Source organism: Dermochelys coriacea, chromosome 13 (genome assembly GCF_009764565.3).
Source record: "Dermochelys coriacea isolate rDerCor1 chromosome 13, rDerCor1.pri.v4, whole genome shotgun sequence".
NCBI classification, from domain to species: Eukaryota; Metazoa; Chordata; order Testudines; family Dermochelyidae; genus Dermochelys; species Dermochelys coriacea.
The window spans coordinates 34,832,178-34,859,569 of NC_050080.1; the positions used below are offsets into that span (position 1 = coordinate 34,832,178).

General features: G+C 46.0%; 1 long non-coding RNA gene across 1 annotated transcript; it reads left to right on the forward strand.

Annotated features, from left to right (window-relative positions):
* Positions 1-16,602: 16,602 nt before the first annotated feature.
* Positions 16,603-27,150, forward strand: LOC122456514. Its single transcript, XR_006275438.1, has 3 exons — positions 16,603-16,699; positions 21,295-21,490; positions 27,141-27,150. It is a non-coding gene; the product is annotated as an uncharacterized LOC122456514 (long non-coding RNA).
* Positions 27,151-27,392: the final 242 nt, after the last annotated feature.

Consider the following 27,392-nt stretch of genomic DNA (forward strand, 5'->3'; position numbering starts at 1 on the left):
GCCACCCCCAATTGGAGTTTCCCAGACACTTTGATGTAAACACTCACAATGAAACAAGTTTATTAAGTCAAAGAGAGAGATTTGAAGTCACTCCAAGTAATGAGGCATACAAGACAGAAATGTTTTCAAGAAAATAAAAGTTAAAACACAACTAGGGCCTAACTTAAGAAACTAGATCCAGTTTAAGCAAAGTTTCTCACCATGTGCTTCCAGCTGTTTTAGTGACCAAACTTCTCAGGGTATGGCCCCTTCTCCAGTTGAACGAATGCTTCTGTTGTCTCTTCTGGTGCCGTGAATGCGATGGTCAGGGAGACAGGAATGGGGTCCATTAGAATGTTTGTCCCTCCTTTTTATAGTGCACATTTGAAGTCTATCTAAATAATGGAAGACATCTTAGAATAGTTTACCATGTAACAGAAAGGAGTTTTTAAATATAATTATAGCTCCATTAACATCCATTTTCAAATCTATCCTGTTTGCTTCATCGGGATTTCACAGAAACTTAAAATGTGCCTCAAATAGGTCCAAACATTCCACATCACAGTTCTTTAAAAACGTTATTCATTCTTAAAGACAGCTGTGACATTGGAACAGCCAAAAGAAAAGGAGTACTTATGGCACCTTAGAGACTAACAAATTTATTTGAGCATAAGCTTTCGTGAGCTACAGCTCACTTCATCGGATGCATTCAGTGGAAAATACAGTGGGGAGATTTATATACATAGAGAACATGAAAAAATGGGTGTTACCATACACGCTGTAACCAGAGTGATCACTTAAGGTGAGCTATTACCAGTATGAGAGTGGGGGTGGGGGAACCTTTTGTAGTGATAATCAAGGTGGGCCATTTCCAGCAGTTGACAAGAACATCTGAGCAACAGTGGGGGGTGAGCGGAATAAACATGGGGAAATAGTTTTACTTTGTGTAATGACCCACCCACTCCCAGTCTCTATTCAAGCCTAAGTTAACTGTATCCAGTTTTCAAATTAATTCCAATTCAGCAGTCTCTCATTGGAGTCTGTTTTTGAAATTTTTTTGTTGAAGTATTACCACTTTTAGGTCTCTAATCGAGTGATCAGAGAGATTGTAGTGTTTTCCGACTGGTTTTTGAATGTTGTAATTCTTGATGTCTGATTTGTGTCCATTTATTCTTTTATGTAGAGACTGTCCAGTTTGGCCAATGTGCATGGCAGAGGGGCATTGCTGGCACATGATGGCATCTATCACATTGGTAGATGTGAAGGTGAACGAGCCTCTGATAGTGTGGCTGATGCGATTAGGCCCTATGATGGTGTCCCCTTAATAGATATGTGAACACAGTTGGCAATGGGCTCTGTTGCAAGGATAGGTTCCTGGGTTAGTGGTGCTGGTGTGTGGTTGCTGGTGAGTATTTGCTTCAGATTGGGGGGCTGTCTGTAAGCAAGGACTGGCCTGTCTCCCAAGATCTGTGAGAGTGATGGGTCGTCCTTCAGGATAGGTTGTAGATCCTTGATGATGCGTTGGAGAGGTTTTAGTTGGAGACTGAAGGGGATGGCTTGTGGCGTTCTGTTATTTTCTTTGTTGGACCTGTCCTGTAGTAGGTGACTTCTGGGTACTCTCCTGGCTCTGTCAATCTGTTTCTTCACTTCAGCAGGTGGGTATTGTAGTTGTAAGAATGCTTGATAGAGATCTTGTAGGCATTTGTCTCTGTCTGAGGGGTTGGAGCAAATGCGGTTGTATCATAGAGCTTGGCTGTAGACAATGGATCGTGTGGTGTGGTCTGGATGAAAGCTGGAGGCATGTAGGTAGGACTAGCGGTGTCAAGGTTCCTTCCCCACTTTGAACTCTAGGTACAGATGTGGGGACCTGCATGAAAACCTCCTAAGCTTACTTTTACCAGCTTAGGTTAAAACTTCCCAAAGGTACAAACTATTTTACCTTTTTCCCTTGGACTTTTGCTGCCACCACCAAATGTCTAACCGGGTTTTTTTTATTAAGAAAGAGCCGTTTGGAAACGTCTTTCCCCCCAAAATCCTCACCAAGATTTTGCAGCCCCCTTCCTGGGAAAGGTTTGGTAAAAAACCTCACCAATTTGCATAGGTGACCACAGACCCAAACCCTTGTATCTTAAGAACAATGAAAAAGCATTCAGTTTTCTTAAAAGAAGAATTTTAATAGAAGAGACAGTAAAAAGAATCACTTCTTTAAATCAGGATGGTAAATACCTTACAGGGTAATTAGATTCAAAACATAGAGAATCCATCTAGGCAAAGTTACAAGGAAGACACAAAAACAGGAATATCCATTCTATTCAGCACAGCTTATTTTCTCAGCCATTTAAAGAAATCATAATCTAACGCATATCTAGCTAGATTACTTACTAACTTCTAAGACTCCATTCCTGTTCTGTCTCCGGCAAAAGCATCACCCAGACAAACACAGACCCTTTGTTTTTCCCTCTCTCCAGCTTTGAAAGTATCTTGTCTCCTCACTGGTCATTTTGGTCAGGTGCCAGTGAGGTTATCCTAGCTCCTTAACCCTTTACAGGTGAAAGAGTTTTTCCTCTGGCCAGCAGGGATTTTAAGCTTCCCTTTATATTTATGACAAGCGGTCAATAGGTTTCCGGTATAGGGTGGTGTTTATGTGATCATCGCTTATTAGCACCGTAGTGTCCAGGAAGTGGATCTCTTGTGTGGACTGGTCCAGGGTTGATGGTGGGATGGAAATTGTTGAACTCATGTTGGAATTCCTCAAGGGCTTCTTTTCCATGGGTCCAGATGATGAAGATGTCATCAATGTAGCGCAAGTAGAGTAGGGGCATTAGGGGACGAGAGCTGAGGAAGTATTGCTCTAAGTCAGCCATAAAAATGTTGGCATACTGTGAGGCCATGCGGGTACCCATAGCACTGCCGCTGATTTGAAGGTATACATTGTCCCCAAATGTGAAATAGTTATGGGTGAGGACAAAGTCACAAAGTTCAGCCACCAGGTTAGCCGTGACATTATCGGGGATAGTGTTCCTGACAGCTTGTAGTCCATCTTTGTGTGGAATGTTGGTGTAGAGGGCTTCTATAGCCATAGTGGCTAGGATGGTGTTTTCAGGAAGATCATCGACGGATTGTAGTTTCCTCAGGAAGTCAGTGGTGTCTCGAAGATAGGTGGGAGTGCTGGTAGCATAGGGACTGAGGAGGGAGTCTACATAGCCAGACAATCCTGCTGTCAGGGTGCCAATACCTGAGATGATGGGGCGTCCGGGATTTCCAGCTTTATGGATCCTGGGTAACAGATAGAATACCCCAGGTCAGGGTTCCAGGGGTGTGTCTGTACGGATTTGTTCTTGTGCTTTTTCAGGGAGTTTCTTGAGCAAATGCTGTAGTTTCTTTTGGTAACCCTCAGTGGGATCAGAGGGTAATGGCTTGTAGAAAGTGGTGTTGGAGAGCTGCTTAGCAGCCTCTTGTTCATATTCCGACCTACTCATGATGACCTCCTTTGTCAGCCTTTTTGATTATGATGTCAGAGTTGTTTCTGAGGCTGTGGATGGCATTGTGTTCTGCACAGCTAAGGTTATGGGGCAAGTGATGCTGCTTTTCCACAATTTCAGCCCGTGCATGTCAGCGGAAGCACTCTATGTCGAAGTCCAGTCTGTTGTTTTGACCTTCAGGAGGAGTCCACTCAGAATCCTTCTTTTTGTAGTTTTGGTAGGTACCTCTCTGTGGGTTAGTATGTTGTTCAGAAGTGTGTTGGAAATATTCCTTGAGTCGGAGGCGTCGAAAATAGGATTCTAAGTCACCACAGAACTGTATCATGTTCGTGGGGGTGGAGGGGTAGAAGGAGAGGCCCCGAGATAGGACAGATTCTTCTGCTGGGCTAAGAGTATAGTTGGATAGATTAACAATATTGCTGGGTGGGTTAAGGGAACCACTGTTGTGGCCCCTTGTGGCATGTAGTAGTTTAGATAGTTTAGTGTCCTTTTTCTTTTGTAGAGAAGCAAAGTGTGTGTTGTAAATGGCTTGTCTAGTTTTTGTAAAGTCCAGCCATGAGGAAGTTTGTGTGGAAGGTTGGCTTTTTATGAGAGTATCCAGTTTTGAGAGCTCGTTCTTAATCTTTCCCTGTTTGCTGTAGAGGATGTCGATCAGGTGGTTCCGCAGTTTCTTTGAGAGCGTGTGGCACAAGCTGTCAGCATAGTCTCTGTGGTATGTAGATTGTAATGGATTGTTTACCTTCAGTCCTTTTGGTATGATGTCCATCTGTTTGCATTTGGAAAGGAAGATGATGTCTGTCTGTATCTGTATGCGTTTTTTCATGAAGTTGATAAATTTCCACTCCATACAGCTAAATTCATAGCTGTTACTGTCATTTCTCCATCACGGTCTTTGGAGTGGAGGCTCTCATCTTTCCCAAGGCTTGAACGGCTGAAGTTGCGCCACTGCATTGTTTTAAATGTAGATTCCCCAAGGACGATAAATAGCCCACACTCCAGTGACTTATTGATTAGAAAACAGGCCAGTAAGGTCATTGGATTCCATGGCACGTAGAGCATCTCACTATTGCCATAGCCATGATATCAGAAGCTTTGCACTTAGGTAAAATATTTGCAAACATGCATCTCCAAAGAAGCTAGAGCCGTCTTCAGGAATATAAGTAGCAACCAAAGCTTGCATCATTGAACAGAAATAAGTTAGACAGAAACAACGAGGAGTCCAGTGGCACCTTAAAGACTAACAGATTTATTTGGGCATAAGTTAGACAAAAATCACCCATACCCTCTGCAAAACATTTTCCAAGCATCAGTGTCTTTCTTCAAATTGCAGGGATACAGCCTTTGAGAGCGCTTATTTAAGAAGGTTTTACTTTCAATAAGACATTGGTAGGGGTTTAAATGGAGGTTTATTGCTATAAAGAGGGAAGGGAGAAATTCCCACTACTATGGCTTCTGATAAGGATCTTCAGTGTCAGCCTCTTTGATCCTGAATACAGAGCACTTAGACATTCCTTTCAATCGGGACTCTTTAAACCACAAACATCTTCCTTGTTTTGTTCTTGAGATAATCTCATCTGTCTACCAGACTGCTCTCCTGGTCTTTGGTAAGATCCAATTGGTTTGTTTGCCTTTTGACCCAAGTGGCTTTAACACCTGCCATTCCCAGTCTATTTACAACTTGCAACTAAAGACTTCAATTAATTACTGCTCACAACAAATAATGCTTATCTACCTTTTTGAAACATAGCACAAAAGAAGAGAGTCTAGAGAGAGAAAGGAAGATGCAAATTATGTAAATTATGTTTTAGAGCCTGTGTAGACAACTTGAGTGTCATAAAGATGGTTTTCTGGCCAGAGATATGCTGTCTTTCCTCACACGCGGCCTATCCCTGGTTGACTGTGTGGTGTGTTAGAAAGCTATTACTTCAAGTGCAAGGGGTTCCCTGATCCTGCTGACAGGCTATGGGGCTCTGAGGGGGAGCATTTTGATCTGGGTCTTCAGCACCATCAATCTGCAGAGAACCTGCCTGGAGTAAGTAGAGTGAATTGTGCCTTAGGGAGCAGTCTGTTTGATCTCTCTCTGTTTTTGGATTCTTGTGGGTTAAGATTCAGGCTTATAAGAAATAAAGTTGGTTCTTTCTAGCGAGAGTATTGTATGTTTTTATCTAACTTTTCTCTGTGTGTGCCATGAATGTAACAGGCAGAAAGTAAAATCCTCCTTGAATTTCTTTAATTCACATGAGCAAGTAAAAATATAGGCATGCCAGTTGTTACATTCTCCAAATATCCTGTATAAAAATAATTGTGAGTGTCTCTTTAGTTCAGTGCAGGCACAGGCAAGTTTGTACTGAGGTAACATTCTAAAAAAATAGATTACCCTTTTTATGTCAGTACTGAGGTTTACCCGCCTCCTTCTGCTGGATATTCCCACTAGGATTTGGTTCAGAGGGAAATCTGCTGCTCTGGCCGCAATAAAACATTTTTACTGCAAATCAAAGGCAGATCCCAGATATCTGACAGCAAATAGGCAGATCCCAGATATCTGACAGCAAATAGGCAGATCCCAGATACCTGACAGCAAATATTTACCGAATGTGGTGTCTACTTTTTATGGCCGTTGATCAGGGAGGAGGGTGTAATTGTTGCAGAGCAAAGGGCCAGTGTACGTAAATGGCAGACACTCTGTCTCCTGGCAACTGATGGCCTGGGCCCTTCCCCCCTGCAAGGTGATAGCTAAATGGTTGGAGAACAAAGGAATCAGGTGACCTCCTGGCCCGGGAAAGGGCACCCATTAGCAATTACTGGGAGAGTAACAGGGTAATGCAGGTGGCTCCGTGTCCGAGGGGGAGAGAGATTTCATTGCTGTGCTGTAGTCCCAGCATCGCCCATCTTGACTGGGTCCCATGTGCTCGGTGCTGGACAAACACAGCACCAGAGGCAATCCCGGCAGCAGAGACCCTAGAGTATAAAAGCCACCATTCAAGCAGGAGATCACCATTTCAGAGTCAGCTGGTATTTGCCTGGTTTCAAGTGGTGAGGCTGGGGCAGGAGGATTAGAAGTCAGGAGTCTGGAGTTCTAGTCTTGCTCTGGGGGGTACAGTGGGGTAGAGCAGGGAGGGGTGGGAGCCAGGATTTGTGGGTTCTAGCCCTATCCTGGGGTGGTTAGAAGGTCTAGTGGGTTAGACCAGGACTCCTGGGTAGAACGGGGCAAAATTTGTATGAATTTATTCACCTCAATTGTCAAGCATGGTGACGCTGAGCAGCCATTGGGCCTGGGGGAATGACTCTGGTTAACGCCTGCACCTCAGATGTGGGCAACCCAGTTTCCAGGCCTTGCTCCAAGAGCGATCCAGCCAAAGTGGGGCAGGGCAGCTCCAAGTGGAGCGAGTGAAAAGTCCCCAGCTGAGAGGGGGCAGATCTCTGGTCTAATCCCTTCCCCTTGACAGGCAGAGGGGGGATTTGAACTGGGTTTTCCCACAGCCCTGGGTGAGAGCTCTCACTGCTCAGCTGAAAGTTACAAGGGAACCCGTCCCCACCAGCCATTTTGTGGCTTTAGTCCTCTGCTTTTGTCCAAATGCCCCAAACTGAAAAAAAACATTTCCAGTCAGGTCAAACAGAAATGTTTCCTGTCCAGGTGACATGGAATTTTTTGACTTTTTATTTTGCTAAAAATTTGGAATAATATGGGGTTTGGTTCAACCCAAGACAAAACCACAGTAGGGCCTCAGAGTTACAAACCCTTCGGGAATGGGGGCTGTTCAGAGCTGAAGGTCCTTGAGCTGGCATCTGGAGAAGAGGGTGGTCCCAGGTTCCCCTACCATCAACTGGGTGAGTGGCACCGAGGCAGTGAGCGGGAAGACTGCCTAGGACTATTGAAGAGCTAAACCTCCCCTGGAAGAGGGGAACATGGACAGTGACATGGCCGGAGAGCTGAGCCAATTTTTTTCTGGGCTCAATCATGTGTAATGAGGCAGAGGCAGCCTGAAGGGTTGAACTGAATATTTGTGGAAAGACTGACAATTTTCAACTAGATTTAGGTGCAGATGTAATAGTCCTATCAGAAAGGACTTATTATCACCTTCAACCCCTCCTGGAGCTTAAACCAGCAGGTACTGTCCTAAATAGCATCAGAAGTATTTTGAATGGCATGGATTTAATTTGATTGTATTTGTGATTCAAGGATCAGAGGCCAAGAATCTCCTTAGTTGAATGTGATTGCCATGATGGGTCTAGAGAGAAAGGTGGATAAAGATGATGGGACATTTGGCGATATTGGACTTTTAGAAGGCAATCCAGCAGAAATAATCATAAGAGACGATGCTGAACCATATAATGTACATGCACCCCACAGAATTCTTATCTTGTTACTTCCTAAAATAGACGTTGAGTTAAAGAGAATGGAAAAGGATAGCATAATTGAGAAAATCTCTGAGCAATCTGTGCGGTGTGCACTGATGTGACACATTATAAAAATTCATGGGAAAATACAAATTTGTGTAGATCTAAGAAGTCTTAATTAAAGTACTAGTGAGAGAAAAATATTCACCCCCTCCCCCAGCACTAGAAGACTTTCCCCCTAAAGTGGCAGGAGTTCCAAGTTAGAGTTCCTCTGGTTTCCAGCAAATTCCTTTAGGCAAAGAGAGTGCTAAAATGACTACATTTGGGAGATATTGCTTTCAAAGATTACTTTTTGGGATAACTAGAGCTCCTGAAATGTTCCAAAGTAAAATGGCAGAGCTACTAAAGAACATAAATGGGAGTGTTGTGTTTATGGACAACATTTTAGTGTATGGGTCATCAATGGAAGAACATGACAAAGTTGAAGTTAGGAGTTTAAATCAGTGAGTCTGGACTCAAGCTAAATAAAGAAAAGTATGTTTTCCACCTACACCAATTTAAATTTTTTGTACAGATAATAAAGATGAGTGCTGAGAAAGTAAAAGCAATTAGAGAATTGAAAGCACCAACAAATGTACTTGAACTTAGAAGCATATTGAGGATAATAAATTACCTTGGTTAATACCTACAAAACCTTGTATCTACAGTGTCAAAACCACAGATTTAAACTATTAAGTTCCAATGCATTCTGGATATGGGGGCAAAATCAGGAGACTACCTTCAAAAGGGTAAAAGAACTTATCTCGACTGCTCCAGTTTTAAAGTTCTCCATGCAAACAGACTCACAGTGGTCAGGGCCAAAGCCAGTAGCTATGGCGTTGGTGGCGTATTGTTCCAGCCACACAGATCTGAGCCCAAGCCACTTGCATTCTGCTCTTGTACATTTACAGAAGCAAAAAAATGATATGCTCAGCTTTAAAAGCAGTGCTTGGCATGTGAATGGGTTGTGAGAACTTCACCAGGCGTCTATATGGGTTCGGTTCCTTTAAACTGGTAACCGACCATAAGCATCTTGTAACCCTTATCATAGAATCATAGAAGATTAGGACAGGAAGAGACCTCAGGAGGTCATCTACTCCAACCCCCTGCTCAAAGCAGGACCAATCCCCTACTAAATCATTCCAGCCAGGACTTTGTCAAGCCTGACTTTAAAAACCTCAAAGGAATGAGATTCCACCACCTCCCTAGGTAACGCACTCCACTGCTTCACCATCCTCCTAGTGAAAAAGTTTTTCCTAATATTCAACCTAAACCTCCCCCACTGCAACTTGAGACCATTACTCCTTGTTCTGTCATCTGCTACCATTGAGAACAGGCTAGATCCATCCTCTTTGGACTCCCTTTCAGGTAGCTGAAAGCAGCTATCAAATCCCCCCTCATTCTTCTCTTCTGCAGAGTAAACAATTCTAGTTCCCTCAGCCTCTCCTCATAAGTCATATGTTCCAGTCCCCTAATCATTTTTGTTGCCCTCCGCTGGATGCTTTCCAGTCTTTCCACATCCTTCTTGTAATGTGGGGCCCAAAACTGGACACAGTAGTCCAGATGAGACCTCACCAGTGTCGAATAGAGGGGAACGATCATGTCCCTCGATCTGCTGGCAATGCCCCTACTTATACAGCTCAAAATGCTGTTAGCCTTCTTGGCAACAAGGCTATACTTTTGACTCATATCCAGCTGTATTGTTCTCCCAGCAGATATCAGGGTGATTGAAGTCTCCCATGAGAACCAGGGCCTGCGATCTAGTAACTTCCAGTAGTTGCTAGAAGAAAACCTCTTCCCCCTGGTCTGGTGGTCTATAGCAGATTCCCACCACGACTGGTTGTTGCTCACACTTACAAACTTAATCCAGAGACTGTCAGGTTTTTCTGCAGTTTCATACCAGAGCTCTGAGCAGTCATACTGCTCTCTTACATACAGTGCAACTTCCCCATCTTTTCTGCCCTGCCTGTCCTTCCTGAACAGTTTATATCCATCCATGACAGTACTCCAGTCATGTGAGTTAGCCCACCAAGTCTCTGTTATTCCAATCACATCATAATTCCTTTACTGTGCCAGGACTTCCAGTTCTCCCTGCTTGTTTCGAAGGCTTCTTGCATTTGTGTATAGGTACTTGAGATAACTCACTGATCGTCCCACTTTCTCAGTATGAGGCAGGAGCCCTCCCCTCTCATGCTCTCCTGTTTGTGCTTCCTCCCAGTATCCCACTTCCCCAGTTACTTCAGGGCTTTGGTCTCCTTCCCCCAGTGTACCTAGTTTAAAGCCCTCCTCACTAGGTTAGCCAGCCTGCTTGCGAAGATGCTTTTCCCTCTCTTCATTAGGTAGAGCCTTTTTCTGCCTAGCACTCCTCCTTCTTGTAACACCATCCCATGGTCAAAGAATCCAAAGCCTTCTCTTCGACACCACCTGCGTAGCCATTCGTTGACTTCCATGATTCGACGGTCTCTACCCGGACCTTTTCCTTCCACGGGAAGGATGGACGAGACCACCACTTGCGCCTCAAATTCCTTTATCCTTCTTCCCAGAGCCAAGTAGTCTGCAGTGATCTGCTCAAGGTCATTCTTGGCAGTATCGCTGGTGCCCACATGGAGAAGTAGGAAGGGGTAGCGATCTGAGGGCTTGATGAGTCTCGGCAGTCTCTCCCTCATATGGTGAATCCTAGCTCCTTGCAAGCAGCAGATTTCTCGGTTTTTCTGGTCGGGGCGGAAGATAGATGACTCAATCCTCTTGAGGAGGGAGTCCCTGACCACCACTACTTATGTGGCTTATGTGGATGCAGTGGAACTTTACAGACCAATGTCAGGAAGGAAACTGTACTTGCTACAGAAAGCAGCCTTGGCAGAAGCAACTTGATGAAGTTCTTGGTTACATTCAGGCAGAATGGCCCAAGTATGTGAAGAAAACCATGGCCATGGCAAGAGACTACTCTGCTGTACATGGACTATTTAGCGAGTCCAATGGACTAATGTTTAAAGGTGATCGCATTGTCATCGCAAGCGCTGTGAGAGGAGAAATTCTAGAGCTCATATATAAAGGACATCAAGGACTAACTCAATTACAGGAAGGTACCATTGGGTGGCCTGTAATCAGCAAGGACATAACGTATCTTCATGTGAACATTGCAGAACTAACAGAGCATCACAACACAAAGAGCCTCTGATAACAACACCTTTACCAAAGAGACCCTGACAGGGGCGATCAGAAAAGAGGGAGATGTGATGGAGAACTTAAAAAGCATTATAATATTTTCCACAAGGTGGCACTGTGTGAGGACTATAGCAGCTCAACTTTACCAAATGTGGGAGCCATTTATTTTCACAATACATTTATGGTTGATGCCAGCTTCTATTTTTCCTCTGTCTCTGTTTGATTAACCTGACAGCACCCTTCCCAAAAGCATGGAGTGGATAGATGGAGAGACTCTGTACCCATGCCAGAATCCTCTTCTTGAGTCCAGAGGAGAAGGGGCATGCGGTACCATTTGAAGAATTTCTGGAGGTGTCGCTGCCTAGATAAAGTGAGCTGTCCTTCTATTTAATTGTATTACTTCTTAACCCCAATAATATCTTAATGGCTAAATCCTAAATAAATTAGACGATTCTGTATCTGTAATTATAGTTCAGCATGTATCTTTAGGAGCTGCCCCAAAAGAGAATCTGGCAACACAGCATTGGAAAAGATGGACCATCCTAACTCATCCTCTCAGAGATGGCACATACCCAGTGTAGACTGTTTGACTCATGTCACAGCAAAAGATCTTTCCTGCAAGCTGGAAGAAGATATAAAAGAGGGAAGTGACAGCCTCACTTGGCCTCACTCCCCTTACAATTCAATATCTGGAAACACCTTAGGAACAAAGACTGAACTGGGGAAAGGGGAAGAAGAAAGCCTTGCCTATGTATGGAGGATTGGTGGACTGTTTGTATCTATTTTCTGTAGTTAATACATTGATTGTGTAACCCTTCTGCCCGTCAGAGTTGGCAGCATCAAGGGCCGGGTTCAGTATCTAGGGGTTCCATTCCAATACACAATGCAAAACCGGCTCGAGCCTCCACCCAGTAACCTGGGACAAATATATACCACCCCCGCTGGGTGCCTCTAAGAGGCAATACTTCCCCTCTCACAAGTACAGAGTCTGAGTGTAGCAAAAGCCTTTTAATAACAGAGAGAAACAATGTGGCATTATGTTGGGGAAACACCACCAACAGGATTCATAACACAAGCCATGAGCAAAAAACCCACCTCAAGCAATTTGGGGCACGTCCTTTCCCTTTGGTTCTTGAGTCCAGCAACTCAAAGTCACCCAAAGTCCCAAAAGTCCAACAACCCAAAAGTCTCTGTCCCTGGTCAGTGCAACACCAGAGCTCGAAAGTTTATCTGCAGTTTTACTTCCCAACCTGGGTGGAGATGGGGGAGGGTTAAGGGGCACCTTACATGGTCCAAAGCTGATTGCCCCACCTCTCCATGGGGCGGGGCTCTGCTCCACCAACCATCCCATGAATCGCTTTTCTCTGCCAGCCATGTCCCATGAGCTGCTCCAGCCATTCCACAAACTGCTCCGCTCCACCAGCCACTCTGCTCTGCTGGCTGTTCCATGAGCTGCTCCAGCTGTCCCACAAACTGCTCCCCAATATATCTTCAGGCTCCCCCACTACTTAACACAACACTCAGTGATTTCAGCTCTTTAGTGATTTCAGCCAATATTAGGGGAGCCTCAGTGCTAGTACATCATTGGCCCAAAGTGAATTCAGCTCAGCAGCCTGTAACTAGATTCCTAAGGATATCAAAATTATCTCTGATAGTCCACAGTGCAAAGAAATGGAAGTGCAATTAGCATGTAAGAACCTTACCAGGACCCCATACCAGCAGGGTTCCACCAAATTCACTGAGTTTTGGAACTCACATCCCTTGCCTAGCGAGTGCTACTTAGTTGATGGCGAGTCCCTCCATCATAACAAAAGCCCAAGTACAGTTCCACTGTCCTTGATTCACATGATCAGGATAATTTCAATTTATTCTTCCTTCCCCAATAACAGAGAAACTGGGGATCTCACAGCAGCCAAAGTGACCCTTTGGGCAGCTATGGGCTCCTGCTAGGGGGGTGGGTGTGCCTATGTAAATGAGATCAGCCCCTGAAGTTCTTTTCCACAACTTGCCACAACTCACCACCAGATGTCAGGGTGGAGCTCATCCTGACTCTGCTTACAATTGTATATATTTTTTTACCTAAAACAGTGTGTTTTGCTAGAGGTGCTTAGGGAATCTGTTCAGGAACAAAAACTGCTGCACTGTCCTCTCCAAATTGAGAGAGGGGTGGACTGGGTAATAAACTTACACTGGTCAGGCTTTTGTCCAGGGCAAGATGGTAAAGCTCTGTGGTCCTAGGCTGTGGATCTGGGGGAGAGCTGGCTGGAGCCTTTCTATCATTAGTTCAGGAGTGGCTGAAGAGAAGTGTTCATGCAACTGCAGAGGAGTGTGTCCCTGCCTGTGTAAATGCTTGTGTGAGCACAGGATCGGGAGCGGTCTGCACTTTGTCACAGCCTCACAGTGAGCAAGGGAGCCCAGGCTGGTGAGACAAAAGGCTCAGTGATACCTCAGTTCCAGGTTGCGCCCAGGGAAGTCCGTCACAAAGGCTCTGCGAGTGGCTAAAAGGTTTGTGCATCGGCAGTGGTGGGATTGCAAGCCATGGCTCTAAAGAAACTGGAACCTACAGCAGCCACCCTTAGCTTCAGTAGGGGGACTGCGTGCTATCATTTTTCCTTATGTTGACATAACGGTGGGTTTGTCACCTAGTTTGCATATAGACAATGGCTCAAAGCTCAGAGGCGGGTGTTTTTGATAATGACTCAGTTTAATTCTGTTTCTCTTTTGGAGGCATCAGGTGGTTCCATCTGGACTACCCCAGCCTTCAGCAATGTTTTTGGGGCTGGCAAAAACTGGGGTCCCTCCAGCTCAGTCTCTGACACTAGCCAGTTCCATTAGCTTCAGGGGAATTAATTCCACAAATAGAAGAATTATAGAAAAACTTGCTGAGAGGCAAAGATTATTCCTGACCATCCTCAATTAGTGACTGGCTCATGACCTGAAGCATGAAGGCTTATATCTTTGTGTGGGTTCCAATTTTGGGAGGGGAGCGGGGTCCAGTGGGTTAGAGCAAGGGAGAAAAGGAATCAGAACTCCTCATTTCTAACCCTGACACTCTGAGGGAAGTGGGGCCCGGTAGGTTAGAACAGGGTGGATGAAAGTTCAGGACACATGGGTCCATTTCCCAGCTCTTAGAGGTGAGTGGGATCTAGTGGGTTTCAGCATGACCACAGGTACCTATCAGGACTCCTGGGTTCTGTTCCCAACACTAGGTAAAATGTTGAGATTGGGCTTGAAAGCACAAAGAGCCTCACTGGAAAACCACAACACATTTCCAGAACACTCTTTATGTGTTCAGTGGCTTAAATTCTGTCTATCCCCAATGTGACACAACATGACAGTGATTGCTTTGCAGGTATCAGGTTTTATGGGGCTTAGGGAGCACAGAGAGTTACAGAAAGAGGGGAAATGTTGAAAAATGATGAAAGGGACAATGAGAAATAATAGGTAACTGTGAGGAATATGAGGACTATCCATTATCAGGTTGAATACACAACACCAGCAGGGTGACATTGATGGATATTTCTTAATTAAAGGATGGAGATTTTAGATGGCCACTGTGTGGCAGCAGGGAGTAAAATCTAGGTAAATGTCTGCTTTAATGTATAATGGAAAATAGGGGCAGCAGATGTTGGGGATGGGGAAGGGGTGGCTATACTGTATAATGGCACAGTGGCAGCAGAGGGCTATTTTTTAATAACGGTCACTATGAGAAGTATCAGGTGAAGGATGGAAACATCTAAAAAAGCTGACTCGTGTGGAGGTGGATGAGGAGCCAGGTGCCATGTCTGGTATGGAAGGGACAGAGCATGTTAAGGAAAAGTTAGTATATGTGACTTCATTTTGGTTTGGGGCCCACCATTGTCTAAAAGGAAGCACCTCATACACCCGGAGGAGTGTTCCTTAGATACTGCATTCCTGTGAAAACCTTCCCCCTTGTTTCCAGCCTGTTTCGACTCCCGGTTTCTCTTCTTTGTCTGTTCCTAACTCCCTGCCACCTGGCCTTGTGATGTGGGCCTCCCATCCTGATAAGAAAGGTTACTGATGCATTGCTTTAGGACCATGTTGTGTGGTTGAAGTAATAGGTTTAGCACGGGGAATGTACTTAACAGGGATAGGTGGGAGATAAGGAAAGGGTTTGTCTATTGGCTAAGATTTCCGATGCACGAGGGCAACATGCTTTGCTAAAATGCTATAATCTCTGTATAACCTGCCATTCGGGGTCCCCTCCTGACTAGCAGGGGGGCACCATGCTCGAGTGTAATAAATGTTATATTTTTGGGAACTCTGCAGTTGTGGACTTGGTTTGTGTGCCTCGGCCTAGACTTGAACTGCGTGTGACCTATCAGGTATAATTCGCAACAGTTCTTGGCGACCACAAAGGGACTCTAGGCTCACCCCGACGAGGGAGACCGCACTCCTCCTCTCGGACGGCTCCAGCCGGCACAGGGTGAGTTCACCTTTGAGAACTCCGAGGAGCGGGAGTGTGAGCCGTTCCTTAGGCGATAAGGTGGCACATTATGGGAAGAGTGTAAGTAAGGGGACTCTTTTGGCTGAAATTCTCAAGAATTGGAGGAATATTTCTGGTGCCCATGGGTTAGCTAAAAAGAAAGCTGTAATCTTGTGAAAGGTTGAGTGGCCAGAACTAAGAACTCAAACATCTCTCGAATGGCCACCAGATGGGTTCTTTGCTGGGGAAAAATTAATAGCATTTAGGAAAAGGCTGAAGGACAAAGCTCCAGCCCAGATGGATTATTGGTATGTATGGGACAACTGGGTTTATGCGCATGTGAAAGGACATCATCTTTCCTCCTCCTTTTCTTATTTATCTCAGGGGTCTCCAGCCCCACTCTGTGCTATGCCTGCTTCTGCCCCTCCTCCGGCTTACCCTCAGCTTTCTGACTTTTGCCCGTCATCTCCTTGCTTGCCACCCCCCAACCCGTGCAGGCCCACTATTGACCCATGGGTTGCTCTGCAAGCTCCCCTCGTTCAACAACCCCATGTTAGCCATGGTGCGGACGGCAGTGAACAGCTAGTCTTCCCCCATGTTCACCGCCCCTTCAGCCCAGGCGATTTAGTAATATGGCAACAGCAGATGCCCCACCTGCGTGACGATCCAGAGAAGGTTCTGCAAACCATTCAGTCTGTATTTACTGCGTTCAATCCTACATGGGGAGATGCTCAGGTAATCCTGGACACACTTTTCACCGCGACGAGAAATATTCCATTCTGGATGCCAATCGGCGCTGGGCAGGGGAGGATAATACCCGGACTCTTTGGCCCCTGACTGATCCCGATTGGAATCCCAATATGACTGGCCAAATGGGCCTTTTAAAGTCTGGTAAAAATGGCCTTTTTCTAAGCTATATGCAAAGCTGGTAGTAAAATGGCTAATTGGTCTAAAATTTGCAAATGCCAGGAAGAGCTTAATGAGCACCCCCTCTGCCTTTTTGGTTCGGTTGTCCAAACAGGTTTGCGTATATGGGGGCGGAATAAACCCTGAGGCGGAGGAAAACTGTCCTATGATGGTTTCCTTTTATGTCGCTCAAGCAAAATCAGATATAAAAAAGTATTTCTCTAAACATGTTCTCGATTGGCTGGGAAAGCCCTTACATGAAGTAGTGCACATGGCCACTTTTGTGTTCAAGAGCAGAGATGAGGAAAAGGCAAAAGAAAAGCGTAAACAGAAGAAGGAAGAGGTTAGTGTGCTGGCAGCCGCAGAGCAGGTACCCTTTGGCAATCAGCCCTAGCAGGGTCGGGATGGTTCAGGAGGGAGGGGTCGTGGGTGAGGAATGGGTCAGGGAGGAGCATGGAACGAGGGAAGAAACGGGAACTGCAACTACTGCAAACAACCGGGACATTGGAAAAGAGAGTGCCCCCTGCTTCCCCGAGGGGCTCCTTGGAAAAGTCAGGTAGAGACTAATTCCTTCTTTCCCCCTAACGTTCCCCAGGACCTTGTTGACCCTCCAGTGACTAGAGGCGGAGATTTTGGGAACCTTGGGAGAGTTGGAATGAGATTTGGGGTTACAGTCGCAAATTTATCTACAAATTGGGGAACAGCTTGTGCCTTTTTTAGTAGATACCAGTGCCACCCTCTCCACTTTAACTTTGGTTCCGGGCTGTCTTTCCAATACCAAAGTTTGGGTGCAGGGTATAGAGGGCAATCCGTGCCCAGCTCCCCTAACCTACTCTGTCCCTGTTGAGCTTGGTTATTTAAAGTTGTCACATAGATTTGTTGTACTGCCAGAGGGCCCCGCGAACCTTCTCGGGTGAGATGTGCTGAGCAAACTGGGGGCACACATATATTGCGCCCCCGAAGGGCTCCGCATGTCCGTCCCAGACTCGGCTTTTTTTTCTTTTATGGCATCAGTTACCCCTGTTCCTGATGTCCCCTCTGAATTGTCCAGTGTTCCACACAGTTTGTGGTGCACGACTTCTACCGATGTAAGCCTTCTTAAATCAGCCGTTCCAGTTAGTCTGGAAACAAGGGACGGACCGCCTCCCTCCATAAAACAATACCCCTTGCCGAGGGAGGCGGAAGAGGGCATTTCGCTTCTTATTGACAGCTATCTGACTCAGGGGATTCTAGTCCCCTGCAGTTTTCCCTGTAATACTGCCATTCTTCCTGTAAGGAAGCCTAAACCGGGACCGGACAGGCGTCCAGTCTATCGGTTTGTTCAAGATCTAGGGGCTATAAACGGTTGTGTTATAGCCCACCCACCCAGTTGTCCCTGATCCGAGCACCATTCTAACACCGATTCCTCAGTCGGCCACTTGTTTCACTGTCATAGATTTATGTGTGGCATTTTTCAGTATCCCTTTGCACCCCGATTCTCAATATTTGTTTGTGTTCGCCTGGAAGGGCCAGCAGCTAACGTGGACGCGTCTTCCCCAAGTGTTTTCAGGATCCCCCACTATTTTTTCCTGGATTCTCACTGAAGATTTAAAAGATATTGTCTTGCCTAGCTCATCTGTTCTAGTTCAATATGTGGATGATTTGTTAATTGCTGCCTCTGATTATAATGCATGTTTAATTGACTCTGTTGTTTTGCTTACTGCCCTAGCCAATAAGGGTCATCATGCATCTCCATCCAAATTGCAGCTGTGCAAAGATCAGGTAATTTATTTAGGCTTTAAGAAAAGGAGTACTTGTGGCACCTTAGAGACTAACAAATTTATTTGAGCATAAGCTTTCGTGAGCTACAGCTCACTTCATCGGATGCATTTAGGCTTTGTGATTCAGCCCGGAGAGCATTTGCTGTCTCCTGACAGGGTGCAGGCAATCCGGGATTGCCCACGCCCGGTTACAAAAAAGCAGTTACGGGCTTTCCTGGGGGCTGTGGGGTTCTGTTGACCCTGGATAGTGGCCTTTGGGGAACTGGTCAAACCCCTAGTACAGGCCACCACAACATCAACCCCCGATCCTGTCTCCTGGACCCCAGAAATGGAAGCCGCTTTTGAATCCACCAAGAAGGCTCTGATTTCTGCGCCCGCCTTGGGATTCCCAGATTACGGTAAACCATTTTCTCTTTTCACTCACAATCACCAGGGGATGGCCAGTGGCGTCCTTTTGCAATACCTGGGGGATCGCCCACACCCCACAGCCTATTACTCAGTGCAGCTGGACCCTGTCATTCGGGGCTCTGTCTTCCTGTGTGCGATCCATTGCCGCTGCCGCTGTCATGGTTGAACGGTCATGACCCATTGTTTTGGGCATCCTCTGACTGTCTGGGTCCCTCACGAGGTTGAGGTTCTCTTAAAACAACATTCTACACAGTCATTGTCTCCACAGAAGGCTCATAAATATTAACTAATCCTGTTGGCTGCTGACAACGTTACTTTACGCCGCTGCAACGTCCTCAATCCAGCCACAATGCTACTCCTCCCGGGGGACGGTACCCCTCACCATGTATGTATGGATGTCGTCGCACAGGATGGTAAGCCTCGCCCAGATTTAGCTGACTCCCCTTTAACCAAGCCCGATTTACTCCTTTTCACCGATGGGTCCTCGTACTATTTAGATGGCCACCGGGTCTCGGGCTATTTGGTTACCTCTCAAGCAAACGTTATCGAGGCTGCCCCCCTACCATCTTCCTTCAGTGCCCAGGGTGCAGAGTTATACGTGCTTACCAGGGCTTCATTGTTGTCTTCGGGAAGGACTGTTACTATTTACACAGACTCTAAGTACGCTTTTGGTGTTTGTCATGCTACGGGCTAGCTCTGGAAACAATGAGATTTTTAACCTCCTCAGCCTCAAAAATCGCTAATGGCCCTCTAATTTCTGCCCTTTTGGATGCCATTCAGGCCCCTCGCCAGGTGGGGGTGGTTCACTGTTATGCGCATAGGCAGCACAACACTTTTGTATCCCAGGGCAACGCATTAGCTGAATCATAGAATCATATAGAATCATAGAATATCAGGGCTGGAAGGGACCTCAGGAGGTCATTTAGTCCAACCCCCTGCTCAAAGCAGGACCAATCCCCAACTAAATCATCCCAGCCAGAGCTTTGTCAAGCCTGACCTTAAAAACTTCTAAGGAAGGAGATTCCACCACCTCCCTAGGTAATGCATTCTAGTGTTTCACCACCCTTCTAGTGAAATAGTGTTTCCTAATATCCAACCTAGACCTTCCCCCTCTACAACTTGAGACTATTTCTTCTTGATTTGTCATCTGCCACCACTGAAAACAGCCGAGCTCCATCCACTTTGGAACCCCCCTTCAGGTTGTTGAAGGCTGCTATCAAATCCCCCCTCACTCTTCTCTTCCGCAGACTAAACAATCCCAGGTCCCTCAGCCTCTCCTCATAAGTCATGTGTTCTAGTCCCCTAATCATTTTTGTTGCTCTCCGCTGGACTCTTTCCAATTTTTCCACATCCTTCTTGTAGTGTGGGGCCCAAAACTGGACACAGTACTCCAGATGAGGCCTCACCAATGTCGAATAGAGGGGAACGATCATGTCCCTCGATCTGCTGGCAATGCCCCTACTTATACATCCCAAAATGCCATTGGCCTTCTTGGCAACAACGGCACACTGTTGACTCATATCCATCTTTTTGTCCACTGTAACCCCTAGGTCCTTTTCTGCAAAATTGCTGCCGAGCCATTCAGTCCCTAGTCTGTAGTGGTGCATGGGATTCTTCTGTCCTAAGTGCCACAAAGGCTGCAGTCCCTACAGCCTTTACAGCCCCTCCTGGTTTCGACTTCCCTCCCCCTGGATGCGCCCTTCCCGCCTGCTGACTGGATGCTGTTGTATGCTGATGTATCCTCAGAGGAGCTTCGAGAAATGCTGAGAGGGATCTGAGGGCCCCAATAAGGTTTAGCGAATCGGGAACAGACCTATTCTCCCCCGTAGTTATCTACTCCCAGCTGCTTATTATTTTCATTCCTTGGGTCATGCTGGTATCCAGGGCATGGCAGCTGCTGTACTACAATCTTGGGCGGCACCCCATGTTTATCCAGCGGTGAAGCGGGCTCTCGGCTCCTGCCCTACTTGCCTGGCCTTCTCTGCTAAGACTCAGCTCGATGCCGACTCGAAGGGGGGGAGACCCTGGGCAAACTTCCTGTTTCAACGCTTGCAGATGGACTATGCAGAAATGCCTAAAAGCTCAGGGTTTCAGCAACTCCTTGTCATAGTGGATCAACTTTCCGGATGGCCTGAAGCAATACCAACCAGAAAGGCAGACGCAAGATCTGTGGTAAAGTTTTTAATGAAAGACATTGTACCCAGGTTTGATGTCCCTGAAGTCATCGATTCAGATTGGGGCTCACACTTTACTGCAAAGATTTTGGAGGACTTGTACCGGTGCTTGAGAATTATCCGACAATTACATACTCAGTACCACCCCCAGTCTGCAGGTCAGGTGGAACGCATGAACCGAACAATAAAGACAATGGTAGCGAAGTTCTGTAAGGAGACCCAACTTAAATGGCCAGAGGCCTTGACTATAGTCTTATGGCACATAAGATGAACCCCATGCATGCCCCTAGGCCTGTCCCCGTTTGAGGTGTTGTTTCGGAGACCAGCTTTAGACCCGGGAATTTATGTTCCTGCACATGCTAGCCTCTTGGATGGAGATGAAACTTTGGCCAGATATGTTGCCAGACTGCAAAAGGAGCTGACTGACAGCCAGTCTGAAGCTCAATTGTTTTACACAGCACCTTTAGGGTTACAGGTACATTCTTTAAAACCAGGGGATTGGGTAATGGTAAAAAAGATCCCCCGCACTGACTCCCTGGAAACCCGGTGGGAGGGGCTGTACCAGGTTCTGTTATGTACTTATTCTGCTTCAAAAGTTGCAGGTAAAGGTTCCTGGATTCATCAAAGCTACGTTAAGTTGGCGCTGGGACCCCCACATGACCCTGACAAGCCATCGGACGAGCCACTTCACGAATGAACGCCACTACCAACCCATGGACTGAGCTTTCCAGCCATTGGGACCTTTACAGCCCACCAGGACTTCTTGTGTTCCTGTTTATTGGACTTACATTAGTGATGTAGTTCTTTTTATGGTACAGAGGAGGATGCTGACATTGGTATGGTTTGCCTGGGGGGTCCTCTCCCTATTCCCAAGTCCAGGACAAGGATGGGCGGACAATAGCTTTTTGAATTTAACCCGTGCCATAAAACAGGGTGTAAATTGAACGCAGTGTTGGATTTGTATTCATACCCCCACATATTTGGGTCGGGGGAGTCCCGTTGGTAGGGGGTACCTATCGCTCTTAACCGAACACTCCAAGCTAAGCTATGGGTAAATATTACATTTAACTGAACTGTTACGATTCAAAGATGGGCTATTGATATGGTGGCCCAGGGTAATTATGCTTTATGTGTGTCACGACGTAAGGGCATGGAAAATACAGTTTTTATGGGGAATTTTGTGGGGTGCAAGGACATCACCCAGATCAGCTGTGGTGCGGCATATTTTATATTTAATTATTTTGGCTGTTATTGCTTTTGTGTTATTTTTTGTACGCCTATAATGTTGTAGTATGTGCTCTCAGCAACTGCTAAACCTGCATCGCGGTTACTCAGCCCCGATATAGCTTACTGACTTACAAAAGAAAAGGGGGAGGGGTACTGTTAAGGAAAAGTTAGTATATGTGACTCCATTTTGGTTTGGGGCCCACCTTTGTCTAAAAGCAAGCACATCATGCACCAGAGGGAGTGTTCCTTAGATACTGCATTCCTGTGAAAACCTTCCCCCTTGTTTCCAGCCTGTTTTGACTCCCAGTTTCTCTTCTTTGTCTGTTCCTAACTCCCTGCCTCCTGGCCTTGTGATGTGGGCCTCCCATCCTGATAAGAAAGGTTACTGATGCATTGCTTTAGGACCATGTTGTGTGGTTGAAGTAATAGTTTAGCACGGGGAATGTACTTAGCAGGGATAGGTGGGAGATAAGGAAAGGGTTTGTCTATTGGCTAAGGTTTCCAATGCACGAGGGCAACATGCTTTGCTAAAAGGTATATAATCTTTGTATAACCTGCATTCGGTGGGGTCCCCTTCTGACTAGCAGGGGGGGCACCATGCTCAAGTGTAATAAATTTTATATCTTTGGGAACTCTGCAGTTGTAGACTTTGTTCGTGTGCCTCAGCCTAGACTCGAACTGTGCCTGACCTATCAGGTATAATTGGCAACAAGCGGGACTAGAGGAAGAAGCAGATTCCCTTGGCTGCCCTCTATGCACAGCCTTTCCTCTACTCCTGAATATCTACAGGGAACCCATATTTGCATCTCATGATACTTTTCGTGGAAATCCATTGCCCGGTGTAATGGCCAAACATTCTGTTAAATGTACACTTGGTGATGGTGAAAAAATGTTTGCTCTGATACCAGCCACCCCCGAGATATATCCCTTCCCCACGGCAGACGTTTATGAGGTTGTGCCTCTCTCTTAGTTCTGTCAGTCAGAGCACTGTTGGTCTCCAGTGTTGTTTTCTGTGTGTGTTTGTGTTGTGTGTGTGTGTGTGTGTATCTGTGCATGTTCCTCTGAGTTTCTCATTCCACACACCACCCTACTTCCTTTGCCTAGAGCCGATGAATAAGCAAAGCAAAACTCCAACCAAACCAAACTGTTCCCTTTGAAAACTCAAACCTGGCTTTGGTCCCAACAGGAAGTAATTTATACCACTCATCTGACAGTCTCTCTCTCTTTCATTTTGTCCCTCCCCATCTCTCTCTCTCCTTCTTTTATTATTAAAATTCCAAGGGCATCTTTCCAGAAATAGGGAAGACACCTAATGGCATTCAATGGGAGTTCTCTTTTCAGAGAATCACTCTTATCCCACAGAGAAAGCATAACATATCACTTAGATGCCAGGATGTGCAATGTATGTCAGCACATCACCCCTTCACAAAGATGACTGGTACTTGCTGATAGTGGGGGAGCACCATTTAAAGGTCCCCCCCTCAACAGCTAGTTGTGTTCTGTTATTTTCTTTGTTGGGCCTGTCCTGTAGTATGTAACTTCTGGGTACTCTTCTGGCTCTGTCAATCTGTTCCTTCACTTCAGCAGTTTTAAGAATGCTTGATAGAGATCTTGTAGGTGTTTGTCTCTGTCTGAGGTATTGGAGCAAATGTGGTTGTATCTTAGAACTTGACCGTGGACAATGGATCACGTGGTTTGTCCTGGATGGAAGCTGGAGGCATGTAGGTAAGTATAGGAGTCAGTAGGTTTCTGGTATAGGGTGGTGTTTATGTGACCATCACTTATTAGTAGAGTAGTTTTCAGGAAATGGATCGCTTATGTCGATTGGTCTAGGCTGAGGTTGGTGGATGGGATAGAAATTGTTGAAATCATGGTGGAATTCCTCAAGGGCTTCTTTTCTATGGGTCCAGATGATGAAGATGTCATCAATGTAGCGCAAGTAGAGTAGGGGTGTTAGGGGACGAGAGCTAAGGAAGTGTTGTTCTTAGTCAGCTATAAAAATGTTAGTATACTGTGAGGCCATGTGGGTACCCATCGCAGTGCCGCTGACTTGAAGGTATACATTTTCCTCAAATGTGAAATAGTTATGGGTGCATAAAGTCACGAAGTTCAGCCACCAGGTTAGCCGTGACATTATCGGGGATACTGTTCCTGACGGCTTGTAGTCCATCTTTGTATGGAAGGTTGGTGTAGAGGGCTTCTACATCCATAGTGGCTACGATGGTGTTTTCTGGAACATCACCGATGGATTGTAGTTTCCTCAGGAAGTCAGTGGTGTCTCGAAGATAGCTGGGAGTGCTGGTAGCGTAGGGCCTGAGGAGAGAGTCCACATAGCCAGACAATCCTGTTGTCAGGATGCCAATGCCTGAGATGATGGGGCGTCCAGGATTTCTAGGTATATGGTTCTTGGGTAGCAGATAGACTACCCCAGGTCGGGATTCTAGGCATGTGTTTGCCCAGATCTGTTCCTTGCTTTTTCAGGGAGTTTCTTGAGCAGATGGTGTAGTTTCTTTTGGTAATTCTCAGTGGGATCAGAGGATAATGGCCTCTAGAATGTGGAGTTAGAGAGCCGCCTAGTAGCCTCTTGTTCATATTCCAACTTATTCATGATGACAACAGCGCCTCATTTGTCAACCTTTTTGATTATAATGTCAGAGTTGTTTCTGAGGCTGTGGATGGCATTGTATTCAGCACGGCTAAGCTTGTGGGGCTAGTGATGCTGCTTTTCCACAATTTCAGCCCGTGCACATTGACGGAAGCACTCTATATAGAAGTCCAGTCTGTTTTTTCAACCTTCAGGAGGAGTCCATGCAGAATCCTCCTTTTCGTAGTGTTGTTAGGAAGGATTCTGTGGGTTAGTATGTTGTTCATAGGTGTGTTGGAAATAGTCTTTGAGTCAGAGACATTGAAAGTAGGATTCTAGGTCACCACAGAACTGTATCATGTTCGTGGGGGTGGAGGGGTAGAAGGAGAGGCCCTGAGATAGGACAGAGTCTTCTGCCAGGCAAAGAGTATAGCTGGAAAATAACAGAACGCGACTAGCTGTCACCTTCAGCCCCCAACTAAAACCTCTCCAGAGCATCATCAGAGATTTACAACCTTTCGTGAAAAATGATCCCTCGCTCTCACAGATCTTGGGAGACAGACCAGTCCTCGCTTACAGACAGCCCATCCCAACCTAAAGCAAATACTCACCAGCAACCACACACCACACAACAAAAACACTAACTCAGGAACCAATCCCTGCAACAAAGCCCCTTACCAACTCTGTCTGCATATCTATTCAAGGGACACCATCATAGGACCTAACCACATCAGCCACGCCATCAGGGGCTTGTTCACCTGCACATCACCAATGTGATATATGCCATCATGTGCCAGCAATGCCCCTCTGCCATGTACATTGGCCAAACCGGACAGTCTCTACACAAAAGAATAAATGGATATAAATCTGACATCGGGAATCATAACTTTCAAAAACCAGTAGGAGAACACTTCAACCTCTGTGGCCACTCAGTAAAAGATCTAAGGGTGGCAATTCTGCAACAGAAAAGCTTCAAAAACAGACTCCAATGAGAAACTGCTGAGCTTGAATTAATATGCAAACTAGATACCATTAACTTGGGTTTGAATAGAGACTGGGAGTGGAATGGTCATCACACATATTGAATCTATTTACTTAAGTTAAGTATCCTCACACCTTCTTTTCAACTGCCTAAATGGGCTATCTTTATTATCACTACAGAAGTTTTTCCTCCTGCTGATAATAGGTCATCTTAACTAATTAGCCTCTCACAGTTTGTATGGTAAGTTCTAACTTATCTGTATGTGTATATATATATATCTTACTATATGTTCCATTCTATGCATCTGATGAAGTGAGCTGGAGCTCACGAAAGTTTATGCTCTAATAAATTTGTTGGTCTCTAAGGTGCCACAAGTACTCCTGTTCTTTTTGAGGATAAAGACGGCTGCCTTAATATGGCTGTTACTCTGAAACACGTGAAATATCCAGTCTTGGCCAGCTAAGTCAGACTTCTGTTAGATGGAAGGAAAAAGGAGAGAGCTAAAAGAAGGTGGGGAGGAAAAGGCACATGGGCAGACCATCCCAGGTGGTGGCTGGTTTTTAGCCAGAGCTGATGGAAGTGTAATTGTCAGCTGGGTCCCTCTCTCTGGTCAGGATGTCTCTTGGGTCGTGGTGTCATGCTGTATCCCGTGCTCCCAGGAGATGGCCGCCACAATGGTAACGCTCGCTCCTTCCCCTTTCATTCCATAAGTAATTGTTCCATTCGCTTCCTCTCCTCTGTTAATTTTTCTCCCAAACTTGCCCTTTTTAAAGGACTGCAAAAATGACTGATTGGTGGAATAGCCCCTCCCGTCATTGTTTTGTTCACCATTGAGGCCTAATTTCCCACACACGAATTCTGGTCTACTGATTTCTGGTCCCACACTTCTCTTGTTTACCAGACATGGACATAACAGAAGCCTTGAGTGATATCAGGGGGTATCTTTGTCTGGACAAATTCAGTCTCTGTCTCTGACTTTTGCACCTTTTCCCATCAACATTTATTGTTATTTGCGACTGGAGATTTCGTGAATTTTTAGTCTACACATTTCAGCTTAAAATCAGAATAGATTTTTCAGGCCAGTTATTACAAGAGCTCCTCCATCCCCCACAGTTCTGCCAGTGCCCCTCAGACCCAACCCACAGTTCCTGCTATCCCAGCCCTGGACTCTCCCATCCCCCAGGGCTCTGTTGGTGCCCCTCAAGGCTGGTGCCCCCAGGTGCCTAAAGGAATTGGATGCTGTGGAAAGAAGTGAGGAACTGGGCATCTAAATTAATTTGGTGATTTGAAGGTGGCACTCAGAGCACATGTGGGGAGTTGTGCTATCAGTACAGGAGGAAAGGTTAGTAGCCAGCTTCCAATAGAACAAACTCCTCCAGCAAGACTGGCCCTCACATTACCTGATTGCAAGAGCTACTGCTTGAATCACTGGGCAATGGAGCCATGAGCATATGGAATAGCATGGAAAGGGGTCAGAGTTGATGCATGGGGTGCATGCCTCCCCCCCGGCATGATTTCTGCCATGGTTTGCCAGCTGGGCCCCCTCCCTGTGTGGCAGCTCACTGAGCTGGCAAGCTGCAAGTTACGGCCATGGGGAGAGGCAGCAGCAAGGAGCTTGGGAGCTTCAAGGAGGAGCCACTGAGGCTAAGGGGGTGGTGTGCTTGGGGGGGCATGACTCAAGCTGTTGAGGGGGACGTTTACATTGTTCTCTCCCACTCAGCAGGTACCAGTCATCTTTGTGAAGGGGTGATGTGCTGACATACATTGCACATCCTGGCATCTAAGTGATATGTTATGCTTTCTCTGTGGGATAAGAGTGATTCTCTGAAAAGAGAAATCCCATTGAATGCCATTAGGTGTCTTCCCTATTTCTGGAAAGATGCCCTTGGAATTTTAATAAT